Genomic DNA, 15233 nt, shown 5'->3' on the forward strand with positions numbered 1-15233 from the left:
AAAGGAATTGTCAAAAACTGTCTCTTGTCATTTTTAACATTTTTGACAGTTTTTTAGTGAAATGGTAGGGGTACTTTTGTACCCCCTTACCATTTCACACAGAGGGGAGGGCCGGGATCTGGGGGTCCCCTTGTTAAAGGGGGCTTCCAGATTCCAATAAGCCCCCCACCCGCAGACCCCCACAACCACCGGCCAGGGTTGTGGGGATGAGGCCCTTGTCCTCAACAACATGGGGACAAGGTGTTTTGGGGGGCTACCCCAAAGCACCCTCCCAATGTTGAGAGCATGTGGCCTGGTACGGTTCAGGAGGGGGGCGCTCTCTCGTCCCCCCTCTTTTCCTGCGGCCTGCCAGGTTGCGTGCTCGGATAAGGGTCTGGTATGGAATTTAGGGGGACCCCCACGTCATTTTTTTTTTTTAATTTTGGTTCGGGGTTCCCCTGTGGGGAATTCCCATGCCGTTTTTATCAATGAATTTTTATTTTCATTAATAGCCGTGAGTAGTTTTAAATGACTTTTTTCCTTTGAAATGTCATTTTGCTGTCAGACTGTTCTAAACACGGGAATAATGCGCCCCTTTACAGGCATACTATAGACACCCCCCAGGTACGAAATTTAAAGTGATATTACACTTTTATTGTTTTACTTTAAGCATTATTAAAATCACTGCTCCCGAAAAAACGGCCATTTTTAAAACTTTTTTTGCATTGATCCATGTCCCCTGGGGCAGGACCCAGGTCCCCAAACACTTTTTATGACAATACCAATGAATATAAGCCTTTAAAATTAGCACTTTTGATTTTTCCCATAGACTTTTAAAGGGTGTTCCGCGGCACCCCAAATTGTTCGCTATTCGGCGAACTTGCGAACAGCCCATGTTCGAGTCGAACATGAGTTCGACTTGAACTCGAAGCTCATCCCTAATAGCAACGTAGGAATTGCTCCAAGGTCTGATTGGCTCATTCTGTGGCCCCATTAGACTGCGGGTGATATGCAGGGGAGAAAGCAAATGAATTCCCAACTGTGCACCAAAGGCTCACCAGAACCGGGACACAAACTGACTACCCCTGCCCGAGACAATCACCTTGGGTAACCCATGTAAGCAAAATATCTCCAGAGCACAAATAGAAGCCAGTTCCTTAGGGCAACTTCTTAAGTGGAATACAATGACACATCTTTGAGAACCGGTCAACCACCATAAGGATAACAGTGTTGCCTTTGGAGTTGGGTAACTCCACAATGAAATCCATAGACAGGTGGGTCCATGGCCTCTCTCCATTGGGTATGGGTTGTAGGAGGCCCACTGGAAGGTGTCGTAGAGTCTTACTCTGAGCACACATGGAATAGGAAGCTACGAAGGCAGTTACATCAGCACGTAGACTAGGCCACCAGAATTTTGGGGAAATGGCCCAAACTAGTTGATTCTTTCCAGGGTGGCCAGCAGCCTTGGGAGAATGGTAAATCTGGAGCGTGGCAGGCAAGGTTTCTCAGGAGAAGCATGGACCTGAGCAGCAAGAATTTTGTCACCCAAAGGAGAAGAGAGACTGGTGCGAACCATAGCCAGAATACAATCAGGAGGAATCACAGGAACCGGAACTGACTCCAATCTGGAAGTGGAGGAAAATTGTCGTGACAAGGAGTCAGCCCTTACATTCTTAGTACCGGGTAAGAATGAGACAATGTAATTGAAACTTGACAAGAAAGGAGCCCATCGCGCCCTTCTGGGAGAGAGGTGTTTAGCCTCAGACAAGGATGTGAGATTCTTATGGTCGGTAAGAATGAGAACTGGCACAGTGTTACCTTCGAGGTGATGTCTCCATTCTTTCAGGGCTAAAATGATGGCCAAGAGCTCTCTGTCAGCAATCTTGTAATTGCACTCCGCAGGTGACAATTTCTTGAAAAAGAAGCCACAAGGATGCATAGTACTCTCAGAGGTAGGACGTTGAGACAGAAGGGCGCCAACATCAGTTTCAGAAGCATCAACCTCAAGGACAAAAGGTAACGTAGGATCAGGATGTGCCAATACAGGAGCAGAAACAAAGGCAGACTTGAGACTCTCAAAGATCTTAATGGACTCCAGAGACCAACTCTGTGGGTTACTGTCCATTCTGGTCATATCAGTTAGGGGCTTGACCAGAGATAAGAAGTTACGAATAAACTTCCGATAATAGTTAGCAAAGCCCAGGAAACGCTGCAGAGGACGTAAACCCAAGGGTCGGGCCTCTGGGTCCATCGAAAAACCAGCAGTGGAAATGACATAACCCAGGAATTTAACCTGTTCACGATGGAACTTGCACTTCTCCAGTTTACAATAGGGATTGTTCTCTCTTAGTTTCTGAAGCACACGACAAACATCTGTGTGGTGGCTCTCCAGGGACTCGGCAAATATGAGAATATCATCGAGATAAACCAACACACATAACTGCAATAAATCTCGGAGGACATTGTTAATACATTTCTGGAAAACTGCCGGGGCTTTATAAAGGCCAAAAGGCATTACGAGGTACTCATAATGGCCTGTTCTGGTATTAAATGCAGTTTTCCACTCGCTGCCCTCCTTAATCCTCACGAGATTGTATGCCCCTCTCAAATCAAGCTTTGTGAAAACTGTTGCTCCCTTGAAGCAGTCAAATAACTCTGTAATCAATGGAATCGGATAGGCATTCTTAATCGTGAAACGATTGAGACCTCTGTAATAAATATAAGGTCTCAGTTCACCACTCTTCTTCTTCACAAAGAAGAAACCAGCACCTGCAGGAGACGAGGATTTGCAGATGAAACCTCGAGAAAGTGCATCTGCAACATACTCCTCCATGGCCTTATCCTCCAAGACCGACAAATGGGAAACCTGGCCACGAGGGGGTATGGCACCAGGTTGAAAGTCAATTGCACAATCATATGGCCGGTGAAGGCAAACTACTGGCTTGACCTTTGTCAAAGACATCGCTAAAATCATGGTACTCCTCTGGCTGGGAGGAGAGTGAAGAGGTGCACAGAACCTTGGCTACCTTCAGGAAGTATGTCTCACTGCATTGCGGTGACCAGGAGAGAACCTCAGCATGGAGCCAATCAAAAGAGGGGTTGTGCCTCTGTAACCAAGGATAAACAATAACCATCGGAAACATAGGTGAGGAAATAACTTGGAATTGGATTATCTCATAGTGAAGAGCCCCTACGGCCATGAACAACAGAACTGTCTCATGAGTCACTTAGGCAGGCTGTAGAGGTCTCCCGTCAAGAGCCTCAATGGCAAGTGGAGTGTCACACAGCTTCAGTGGAATCGAGGGCTTCGATACAAAGGCATCATCAATGAACAGGCCTGCAGCCCCACAGTCAATTAGAGCCTGTAACTCGATGGATGACTCAGCCCAAGAAAGGGTGACCGAAACCAGGGGCTTATCCTTCTGGATAACTGGGGACGAAACAACGCCACCTAAGGTCTGTCTGTGACCGGACCTCAAGGTTCGGGCATTCCCTGGACGGGTAGGACAACACCTCAAAAACTGACTTGCCTGGCCTCAATAAAGGCACCATCTCTCCCTCCTCCTAAAGGTTCTCTCATCCACAGAGAGACGCATGAAGCCCGAGTGCATGAGTTCATCTTCACTGACTGACTCGGTACCAGGAGGTGTGGGAGGTGAGGGAGGCACAGGTGGGACTGCAAAGCTTGGAGGCAAATGTACAGGAGGCTTAAAAGAGAGTCTTTCTCTGAGTCTGGAATCAATGAGGATGGCAAACGTGATCAACTTTTCCAGCTCAGTGGGTATATCTCGGGCTGTTATCTCATCCTTGATGGTATCCGAGAGACCATGAGAAAAAGCAGCCACAAGGGCCTCATTGTTCCAAGCAACCTCTGCTGCCAGAGTAAGGAATTCAATGGTGTAGTGGGCAACAGTTCTCGTACTCTGTTTGATGCACATGAGGCACTTGGCAGCAGAAGCGGAGTGTGCGGGAACGTCAAATAACCTTTAAAAGGAGGCCACGAACTCAGGGTAACTCAAGACAACAGGTTTTTGCGTCTCCCATAAAGGGTTTGCCCAGGCCAAGGCTCTCTCAGAAAGCAAAGATATCACGAAACCTACTTTGCTTCTGTCCGTGGACAACACCTGGGGCAGCATCTCAAAGTATATCTCAACCTGGTTGAGAAATCCTCTGCATTGAACTGGATTGCCCCCAAATTGCTGGGGAAGCGGAGCGGAACCAGATATACCTCTTATAGAGGTAATACTCGAGGCAGGTGCCTGCACAGAGACTGGTGCAGAAGCAGGGACGGCCTGCAACTCAGGTTGTACCGGAGCAACCACAGTGGGAGGTGACTCGGGAGCGTTTGTAACGCTATGGCAAACTGATCCATGCAGTGATCTTGCTCATCCAATCTGAAAAAAAAATTACCAACAAGTGGATTAACTGTATCTTCTGAATTCATGGCCTTCGCCTACTGTCAGAAACCATGAAATCAGACCGAGACAGAAGTACAGTTAAATCACACTTGTTGATTAATAATAGAACAAACATAGTCAAAACATAGCCAAAGTTCAGTAACCGGAACGGATAGTCAGCCAAGCCAGAAGTCAGGCATCAAAGTAGTGGAACAGCAAGCAGGATCTAGAGCCAGAAGGGATGTCAGCAAAGCCAGTCTTTAAACAGGAACGCAGGAGCTAGTTTCTTGTGATGCGACCAAGGCGAAGGCAGAGCTCCTCTGGACTGGACGGCTTAAGTAGGCAGGACTGACGAGCAGGATCATCAACAGCTGAGTAACTGTGGGGAGAGATGGGAGCTGGCAATTAGCCGACAGCTGAGCAGCCAGCTCAGAGAAAGAAGGGCTGAGCCCAGCCCTGACAGTTGTTTCATACATCACCATATATTTTATTATGACATCCCATGAATATAATGTGTGTAATGCCTTGCTATACTGTACATGCACTTTCTATACTGTATATGGATTTTTTTATGTGGATGTATGTATAATTATTGTTTGCAATGCAGTTCTGCCTATTTTTGAAAGTCATAATAAAATTATCAATTTACCCTGTGAACCACCTCATTTAAAGTCCCATGGCCACTTTTATGTTTTTATTTGCATAATTAGGGATGGTGGTGAGTTACGGTACATGCCTCAGATCATCTTCTCTTTGTTGAGGACATAAATAGCTTGATCCAGTATTCTTTCTCTTGGGACCACGGCCTTCAGCTCAAAGCAAGGACCCGACCGCTATGGGGGATGCAAGCAGGTGGCGCAGCCTAGGCAGTGTGGAGAGTCTCCAGCGATTGAGCGAGCAGATCCAGCCATTGCTAGCTCCCTGTCAGATATCACGCTCATTGTCACCAGTACAGACTCAGCTGAATCCCAGCATTGCTAGGTGCATGGCCAGGCACCCTTCAAATTCTTCAAGAGCCTGTTCCGGGACATTCCATTCCCATGAGCCTTGGTATCATCATGATTGGTGAGCAGGCAGAAGCCCACCCTGTGTACTCCCTACAAAGACTTTGTATGCAGACACCTTTATCCCATCTCTTTACATTAAAACCTCAAGAAACACTTTGCACATGCTATTTTCTGTTGCTGATTGCCATTGCACAGCAATCCTTATGGGCCCTTGTTGAGCTAGCTGAAGGCACTGAACATCTACATCATAAGGACTCCTCCACTCTTCACTTCTCCCCCCATTTAAATAAACTTGTTGTTTTATAATGGTGCCATAAAGTTTGCTGGGCCCATGGCATCAGGATTTGAAGGGAGCCCTCTGACGTAAAAGGTCATTCTCTTCCCTTTTATGCCTGGGGTCATAGGTTATTTTAGGACTTACTGGTTACTACTGTTTGACATATTGTGATTTTCTTTGCATTGCATACCCTTTGCTATTTACCAAGAGTTATGCCCCGTACACACGGTCGGACTTTGTTCAGACATTCCGACAACAAAATCCTAAGATTTTTTCCAATGGGTGTTGGCTCAAACTTGTCTTGCATACACACGGTCACACAAAGTTGTCGGAAAATCCGATCGTTCTGAACGCGGTGACATAAAACACGTACGTCGGGACTATAAACGGGGCAGTGGCCAATAGCTTTCATCTCTTTATTTATTCTGAGCATACCTGGCACTTTGTCCGTCGGATTTGTGTACACACGATTGGAATTTCCGACAACGGATTTTGTTGTCGGAAAATTTTATCTCCTGCTCTCCAACTTTGTGTGTTGGAAAATCCGATGGAAAATGTCCGATGGAGCCCACACACGGTCAGAATATCCGACAACACGCTCCGATCGGACATTTTCCATCGGAAAATCCGACCATGTGTACGGGGCATAAGAGTTTAACACTGAAAGATACAGTGGGGGTCATTTACTATAGCACCAGGAAATACTGGGCACTATTGCAAATAATAGTGCCCATTTTAGCCAACTAAAAATTTTAACAGGCGAATGTGTGAAGGAAAAAGAGCACTATTAGCGGTGCACAAATGCTAGTAAATTCAAAACCAGCGCTAATTAGTGATTCCGCGTATATGCAAATGCCAATTTCTACCAACTTGTTATATAGCACTGCACTCTAACCATGATCCATGTATGTGAAAGAAACATTTTATGTGAGATGTGCTCTACCCCATGTGCATCTATTGATGTATATTGCCATTAGTATTCCTAGTTTTTTTCCTTCTTTTGCTAAGGAATGCAGTTATGAATGATTATTACATAGCAATGTCTGCGTTACATGTATTAAACATCTAGGTTACCTATTTGTTGTATGTTGTTTTTTATTTTTTTATTTAGGTGGCTATCATACATCATACTACACTATTATGCAGGTCTCATCGCATAATGGCTTAGTGGTCTGCTCAGATGTCTCCACAGCACTCATGGTACAGGTTCAAATCCCAGCCAACCTACCATCCACCAGCTGTGTTTATTTTTTCAGTGCACAAGTGAATTAAAATAAACAAAGAAATGTAAACCGCCCGTTAGCTAGTGTGTGGTGCTTGAAATTTCACACTATAATATTATTGAAAACTTACATACCATTGCATGCATTTGAAGAGTTGCATGCATTAGAATCAGCCATATTAAAGTACATTGGCTAATTGGCATTCACCTATTTTCAGCATATGCTGCTTTGGCTAATTGGCTAATAGTCATTTGCCTTTTTTCACCAATTCAATCTTTTAGTAGCACAATCATACATAGAAAATACATTTACTAGTGTTTGATGTTTCTTCTCCCCGAGCTGTCTCTCCTGCAGCCGCCGTCTTCTCCTTCCGATGTGTTCTTCCGTGCAGCCGGTTACCCGCTAATAAAAAAACAGCCACTCTTCTTCTGTGGCGGTCTTCTGTGGCCATCTGATAACGTCAACCGGAGAGTCCGCTCCATGGCTATGTAAGAGACGCCATACAGCGGGTGACAATACAGCGGAGGAAGACCGCCACAGAAGAGCGGCTTTTTTTTATTAGCGGGTAACTGGCGGTGCGGAAGAACACAGCAGAGGGAGAAGACGGCAGCGGCAGGAGAGACGGCTCTGGGAGAATACAGCTCGGGGAGAAGATGGAGGAGGGAGAGGCAGCGTTTGGAGAAGATGGTTCAGGGAAGAAGACAGCTCGGAGTTATTTTACAATAAAGGACTTGTCAAAAACTGGCTATTGATTTTTTTACATTTCACTGCTTTTTTTAGTGAATGGGTAGGGGTACGATGTGTCCCATGCCAATTCACATAGAGGGGCAGGATCTGAGAGCCCCCTTGTTAAAGGGGGCTTCCAGATTCTGATAAACCCCCTGCCTGCAGACCGACAACCACCAACCAGGATTGTCAGGAAGAGGCCCTTGTCCCCATCAACATGGGGACAAGGTGCTTTGGGGCATGTAGCTTGGTATGGTTTAGAAGGGGAGGGTGCTCGCTCGCCCCCCCCTATCCTGACCTCCAGGCTGCATGCTTGGATAAGGGTCTGGTATGGATTTTGGGGGGCTCCGCATCAATTTTATTTTACATTTTGATGTGGGGTTCCCCTTAAAGACCATACCAGACCCGAAGGACCTGGTATTTACTGGGGGGACCCTACAATGTTTTTTTCCTTGATTTTTGGAATTCCCCACCATAGTACTATTGAATAAGTACATACCATTGCATGCACTTGAAGAGTTAAAATATGGAATAAACCAAACTGATGCGCATTGGCTAATTATTCTGCTGAGTACAATGCACACTTTCAGGAGGTGATGTTGTCAGTGGGATTTGAACTCATGGCATAAACCTTTGAGGGCAGCTCGCTATGCTACAGAGCTGAGCACGTACCTACAGAGAAAATACATTTACTAATGTTTGATTCTATACAATAATGTTTTGCATTTCAGGCATTAATATTATAATAACAACCATACTCATGCTAATGTGGCATTGGCTAATAGGCGTTCGCCTCTTTTTAGCATATGCTGCTGAGTCTAATGCAAGCTTTCAGTAGGTGATACCATCTGTGAGATTTTCAGCCATTTGAGCACAATTATATTGAGAACATACATTTACTAGTGTTTGATGGTGGGACTACTTTATATTCTAGGCATAATAGTACTCAGCACAGTGACTTATGCCCCTTTCACACTTGTGGAACTGGAAAGTTGTACGATTTTGATGCAACTTTAACCGGTTCAATACGCGGCAATTTCACCCCCTTCCTTCCCAGGCCAATTTTTAGTTTTTAGCACTGTCGCACTTGAAATGTCAATTGCGCGGTCGTGCAACGTTGTACCCCAAAAAAATTGACGCCCTTTTTTCACCACAAATAGAGCTTTCTTTTGGTGGTATTTGATCGCCTCTGCGGTTTTTATTTTTTGCGCTATAAACAAAAGAAGAGCGACAATTTTGAAAAAAACGCAATATTTTTTACTTTTTGCTATAATAAATATCCCAATTTTTAAAAAAAAAAACACATTTTTTCCTCAGTTTCGGCCGATACGTATTCTTCTACATATTTTTGGTAAAAAAAAAATTGCAATAAGCGTATATTGAGTGGTATGCGCAAAAGTTATAGCGTCTACAAAATACGGGATAGATTTATGGCATTTTAAAAAAAAAAATTTATTTATTTTTTTAGTGGCGATCGCGATTTTTTTTCGTGACTGCGACATTATGGCGGACACATCAGACACTTTTGACACATTTTTGGGACCATTCACATTTATACAGCGATCAATGCTATAAAATTGCATTGATCACTGTGTAAATGTGACAGGCAGTGAAGGGGTTAACCACTAGGGGGCGGGGAGGGGTTAAGTATGTTTCCTAGGGAATGATTCTAACTGAAGGGGGAGGGGACGCTCAAGGGGAGGAGACCAATCAGTGTTCCTCCATTCTGGGAACACAGATCGCTCTCCTCAGAGCTGACAGGCTGTGGATCTGTGTGTTAACGGGCAATCGCGGGTGCCCGGCGGACATCGCGGCCGCCGGGCACACGCATCGGGTCCCGAGCAACGCGGCGGGCATGCGGGCGCGCGCGCGCGCGCCCCCCAGACGGCCGGGAATCCCATGACGTCATATGACGTCCACCCAGGATGGGAGATCCCATCTGTGGACGTCATATGTCTATAGCTGGGTAATGAAGTGGTTAAGCAATGCCTGTGTAATCTTGAGGTCTATGGATGCAGGAGTAGCAGGGTAAAGCGTGCAATTTTCCCGCGATTTTGCGTTGGCAATTTTGCCGCGATTCCAGGGAATGCCTGTGTAAACTTGAGGTCTATGGACCTCAACTCGCATGAAAGTCGAACCAAAGTAGTACAGAGATTACTTTGAAGTCGGTGTGACTTGAAGTCGCACAGATATGAATGGTACACATTGAAAATCATGAGGCATGACTTGTCATGTGACTCTGATGTCTAAAGTCGCACAAGTGTGAAAGGGTCCTCAGCCCGACTTTGTGAGCACTTTCCTGCACAGATGTCTAGTGAAATCACATAGGTCCTAACTGTCCCTGATTTGGAACAAAGTCCCTCTGTCCCTCTTTCTCTCTTTCCTCCTCATTTCTCCTCATTTGTCCCTCATTTTGTTCTGATCTATATAGTTGTATATAAAATGCACTTTTTATCTTTCAAAAAGGGTTTCCCAGTGCTAAACCTTTCATCTAATTTCTAAATTGCTTTGTGGGTAAATTTCCAAAGCCAATCTAAAGGAATATTATTGGTTAAAAAAAAAGCACTTAGAGGTTTAACTAATATATATATTTTTTTTAATAATTTGCCCCCTGAAGTCACCCAAAGTAGTGCAGGAACTACTTTTGGGAATCGTTGTGGCATCAAACCAATTCGGACAGTTCCATTGCCGTCAATAGGCGCCGATTTGGCCTGCAATTTGACAAGTCAATTCAGAGCTACGTAAACATGAGTGAAGTTGCATAGATATGAATGGAAATCATGGGGGACAACTTTTCATATGACTCTGAGGTCCAAAGCTGCATGAAAAGTCACCCAGGTGTGAAAGTAACCTAATGAGATTAATTGATAACACCTTTGAATAAGGCCCCTTTTGCACTTGTGCGACCTTAAAATTGCACAGCTTTGCCATGACTTGAAGCAATGTATGTGTAATCTTGTGGTGTATGGACCTCAAATCGCATTAAAGTCAAACCAAGGTAGTGCAGGGACGAATTTGCCACAAGGATGCACAAGTGACAATAGGGCCAAATTCAAAGGTGTTATCCTTGAATCTGATTTACATGGCTGCGACCTGAAAGTCACACTATTTTGCTGCCACTGCAACGTGGCCCCAACTTCTGGAAATGCCTCTGTAATATTGCGCCCTATGTACCTCAAGTCACACCAAAGTAGTACAGGGACTACTTTGAAGTTGGCGCGACTTAAAGTAGCACAGATATGAATGGTTATCATTGAGAATCATGAGGTACAACTTGTCATGCAACTCAGAGGTCCAAATTTGCTAGAAAAGTCCTCCAACTGTGAAACAAGCCATATATATTTTAATAGAAAGGAGCTCTCATTTAGATTTGCATAGTCCTTACTGATTTACATCAGCAGAACAAATGCAGGAAGTGATGTGTGGACATGGGCCTAAAGCAAATGTGTGGTGATGTCAAACAAATCAATGAACCCTACCCACAGCAAATCTAACTACCACAATCGAGTAAGCACAAGTACATATCCTACACTTACCCGGAAAATCAGCAGCACCTCCTCTTTGCTAATGAGGGACCTCACCATGTCCACCTAGATGAAGATCCTGACCAGCACAGGAACTTCCAGGTGATTACAATGACTCATTTCCAGGTCAGAAAGTGAAACCATGCTCTTTTGATCGCAACCACGATTAGTATTTTTTATCTTCGTTTATTTGCAGATATGCAAATTTGTATTTCTACATATAATGATATTTCAAGGTAAACTTAAGGGAGTTTGATAAGAAATGGTGTGCCTGGGATAGCAGCAGGTGAATTATAAAGACAAAAGGCCCAGTTTCAGCCCTGGTTCACACTGACAGCCAGAGGAAATCGTTCAGCTGAACTCACACAATTTCATTCCTGCATGTCAGTCCCGACTGCGGGGGCAATATCAGACATCTGTGCAGGTTTATGCACTGATATCAATACAAATCGCACCCATTAGAATGGTGTAATTGCCCCCGATTTGACATGTCAAATCGCAGCAATGTGAACCAGGGCTGACACATACAACACTGCCTATCCACCAGCTGAATTAATTACCTGCAATTCTCCACAGCTGTTATATATATAAATATCCCACCTTTATCACTTACTTGCATGTGTGCTGAAGCCTAGGTTTACATTGGAGCGATTTGTCATGCGATTTGAGAGATCAAGTCGCAGCCTATTGGCGGCAATGGCACTGTTCCAAACGATGTGACACCAATTTTGCGGCGCTGCAATGATTTGCAAAAGTAGTTCCTGCACTACTTTTGCCGATTTCAGGTGTGACTTCAATAGAAATCTGTATGAAGCCACACAGATGTCTATCAAGTAGCACGAGAAATCACGCTGACCTTGCTACTTGCTACTTTGAAATCGCGCTACTTCAAAGTAACATGAACCAGGGTGAAGAGACTAGTTTTTTTGGGTGCACAAATGCATATAGGGATTATAAGATATAAAAAGATATTGCACTTCCCCGAAACCACCACCCCCAAAACAAATGAAAAAAAACCCCACACACAACACTACAACAAACCAGCTCAATAATGTACTTTTATTTTGCCAGCAGAAACAAAATTATGTACATTCATTTACTAGCTTCAAAATAAAAAAATATACAGGATATATGGTGCTACATTTAGCAAAACAGTTAGCAAACAGATTTTAAGGGCCTTGCTCATAGGAGCTTACAATCTAAAATTTGTCTAAACCTTAGAGTGGACACTTTACTTTCAGTGCATAACGGGCAACACATCACATTTTTATCTGCAAGATTATAGAAACATAGCCATTATTCTTACAAAGCATTCCTACATAATATTAAAAAAGCCATATGTTTAAAATATAACACCCACCACCAGCCCACAATCCACACACATACATTGGTGACCATGTTCTGCTGGAAGCTGCATTTCTGTGTACATGATTAAGCAATGAGATCGAAGAGTAGAAGGTCAGCACATGCTCCCAAACTTTGTTTGCATGGTCAGACAGGAACAATACACACACAACATTGACAATTAAAATAGAAAAGTATATATAGGGCGCACAAGACTAACGTAGTCTAAACAATGTCTCTATATGAGAGGGCAGTCCAAAAAGGTGCTGGTAATGATGATAATGTGGTCATGAAGTAATATCTTCAGCACAAAGGGCTGCAGCTTTAAAAGACTGAAGCAGGATCTATAGGAACATAAATAAAAAACAAAGGCGCCTCTAAGTGCAGAAGAAAAGCAAATTTTAATGCCCCAACTGGGTTCAAAAACACTTACAGGATGGAAGATATGATCAGGCACATCATTAATATGGCTGCATTGGAAGGGGTCACGGTGGAAGAAGCCTTCAGGGAGATGGATGTGGTTATCACTGACAGCAGCGAGGTGAAACACTGGAAGCCGCTGTGAAGCCAGCGTCGTCAGCGGGGAGTGACGGCATACCCGGAAGTGATGTCATCCACTGAGCGGCTCCGTAACCAGCCTGGACCGCAAACACACAGCCAGAGGGGGGATGTGATGTCATAAAAGAGGGACGCGTTTCGGAACCGTCAATCATTCCTTTATCAACCTGTAGCTATAATGATGACTGAAAATGGTATATATACTAGTAGTGGGCTGGCCGGGGGCGGGGGCAGCAATACAGAGTTTAATTGGTGACAATAAAAACATTTAAATACACAAAATCAGAGAAAATTGATGCACTGCCATTACATATGATAATCACATCGTCTATATACCGGCCATAAAAAACGATGTGGGAAAAGAACGGGTTGTTATTCCATATGTATTGATATTCCCAGTGCCCCATGGTGAGGTTAGCATATGAGGGTGCAAAATGCGCCCCCATAGCTGTCCCTTTTATCTGCAAAATGCCCTACAGTTTTTCCTTTGTCAAGACCCCATGTTGAATCCGAGACAAGCCTCCTTCATTGTCGAGGCTACCTCTTTTTGCCTCACACACAATTATTTTAAGTTTGAGGATGATTTTTTTCTACAGATAAAAGGGACAGCTATGGGGGCGCATTTTGCACCCTCATATGCTAACCTCACCATGGGGCACTGGGAATATCAATACATATGGAATAACAACCCGTTCTTTTCCCACATCATTTTTTATGGCCGGTATATAGACGATGTGTTTATCATATGGGATGGCAGTGCATCAATTTTCTCTGATTTTGTTACATACTGCAATATCAATAACATGGGCCTTACATTTACCTCTGTTATTGACCAAAATAGATTAGCTTTCTTGGATCTCGAACTCTTCTGGGTAGGTAAGGAGATACATGCCAAAAACTACACCAAGCCAACAGCTGGAAATTCGTTCCTTCACTACAATAGCTGCCACCACCCCCTATGGCTAAATAATGTACCCAAGAGTCAGTTCTGTCGGCTAAAAAAGAACTGCACCTTGAAGAAGGACTATGATATTCAAGGTGAAATTTTGAAAGAGAAATTTCTCGAAAAGGGTTTTCCTGTTAATCTTGTAGAAACAGCCTATCAACAATATAAAAGTATACCTTCCATTGAGAATCCTCGACCATGTCCTAATACTCAGAAGAGTAATTTACGTTTCATCACTCATTTTCATACTCAACATAAGCAAATGGAAAATATTGTAAAAAAACATTGACCTCTACTATTGCAAGATGAACATCTTCTTCCTACTCTGCCTAACAGACCCCATTTTGCCTACAGAAAGGCACCCAATATCAAAAGTAAGGTAACGCCCAGTAAACTTAAGGCTATACCCTCGCCTCCGGGTCATCACATACCCACTTTCCTAGCCATCTCTGGGATGTACCAGTGCCGTAAGCCCCTCTGCAAAACCTGTAGTTTTGTGGTGCATGGCCAGAAAGACTTCCATGCTAAAGGTAAAACATACCCGATAAAAGGTTTCCATACATGTTCATCTGACCATGTTGTATATTGCCTTACATGTCCCTGTCGTTTATTTCACGTAGGACGCACCATCCGGCCTTTACGTAAACGTCTCGGCAAACATCGCCGGTTCATTATAGGTGGATTAGATAACCATAGTGTTCCTAAACACTATCTCCAAGTCCATGATAAGTCCACTGATGGCCTTAGAGTATGGGTTATTGAGGCAATGCCAAGAGATCTTCTCCCCCAGCTGAACGCTATAGAAGATTATGCCACAGAGAAATGTACTGGATTTTCTTATTAAATGTTTTAGCCCCTGGAGGGTTAAACGAGGATTTTGAAGTTAGTGCTATACTCTGATATTATATTCCCCTTCTATCTTTTTATAGACATTTATCTATGCCTTTTTTTATTATAACTGCCAGTGTTTACTCATGTTTGTTTTAGTGCCAAATACAGTCCTTACTAAGGAAATCTTTGATACATATGCCCCTTCTACCCTAATTTTAATGTTAATTCTAATACCATACTTAAACTGTTATACACATATGCCTGCACGTTCTAATTATCCATATTGTGTATTCGTGCATGCATGTTTTTTGGTTTCTGATTGTTAGACACCCTGCTTGAGCCCAAGTTTTTTTTTTTTTTTTTTCCAACTTTTAATCGTTCTAATCTTACGATTAATTTTTTTCATTTTTTCCATTTTTCT

This window comes from Aquarana catesbeiana, linkage group LG07 (genome assembly GCF_042186555.1).
Source record: "Aquarana catesbeiana isolate 2022-GZ linkage group LG07, ASM4218655v1, whole genome shotgun sequence".
In the NCBI taxonomy this organism is placed as follows: Eukaryota; Metazoa; Chordata; class Amphibia; order Anura; family Ranidae; genus Aquarana; species Aquarana catesbeiana.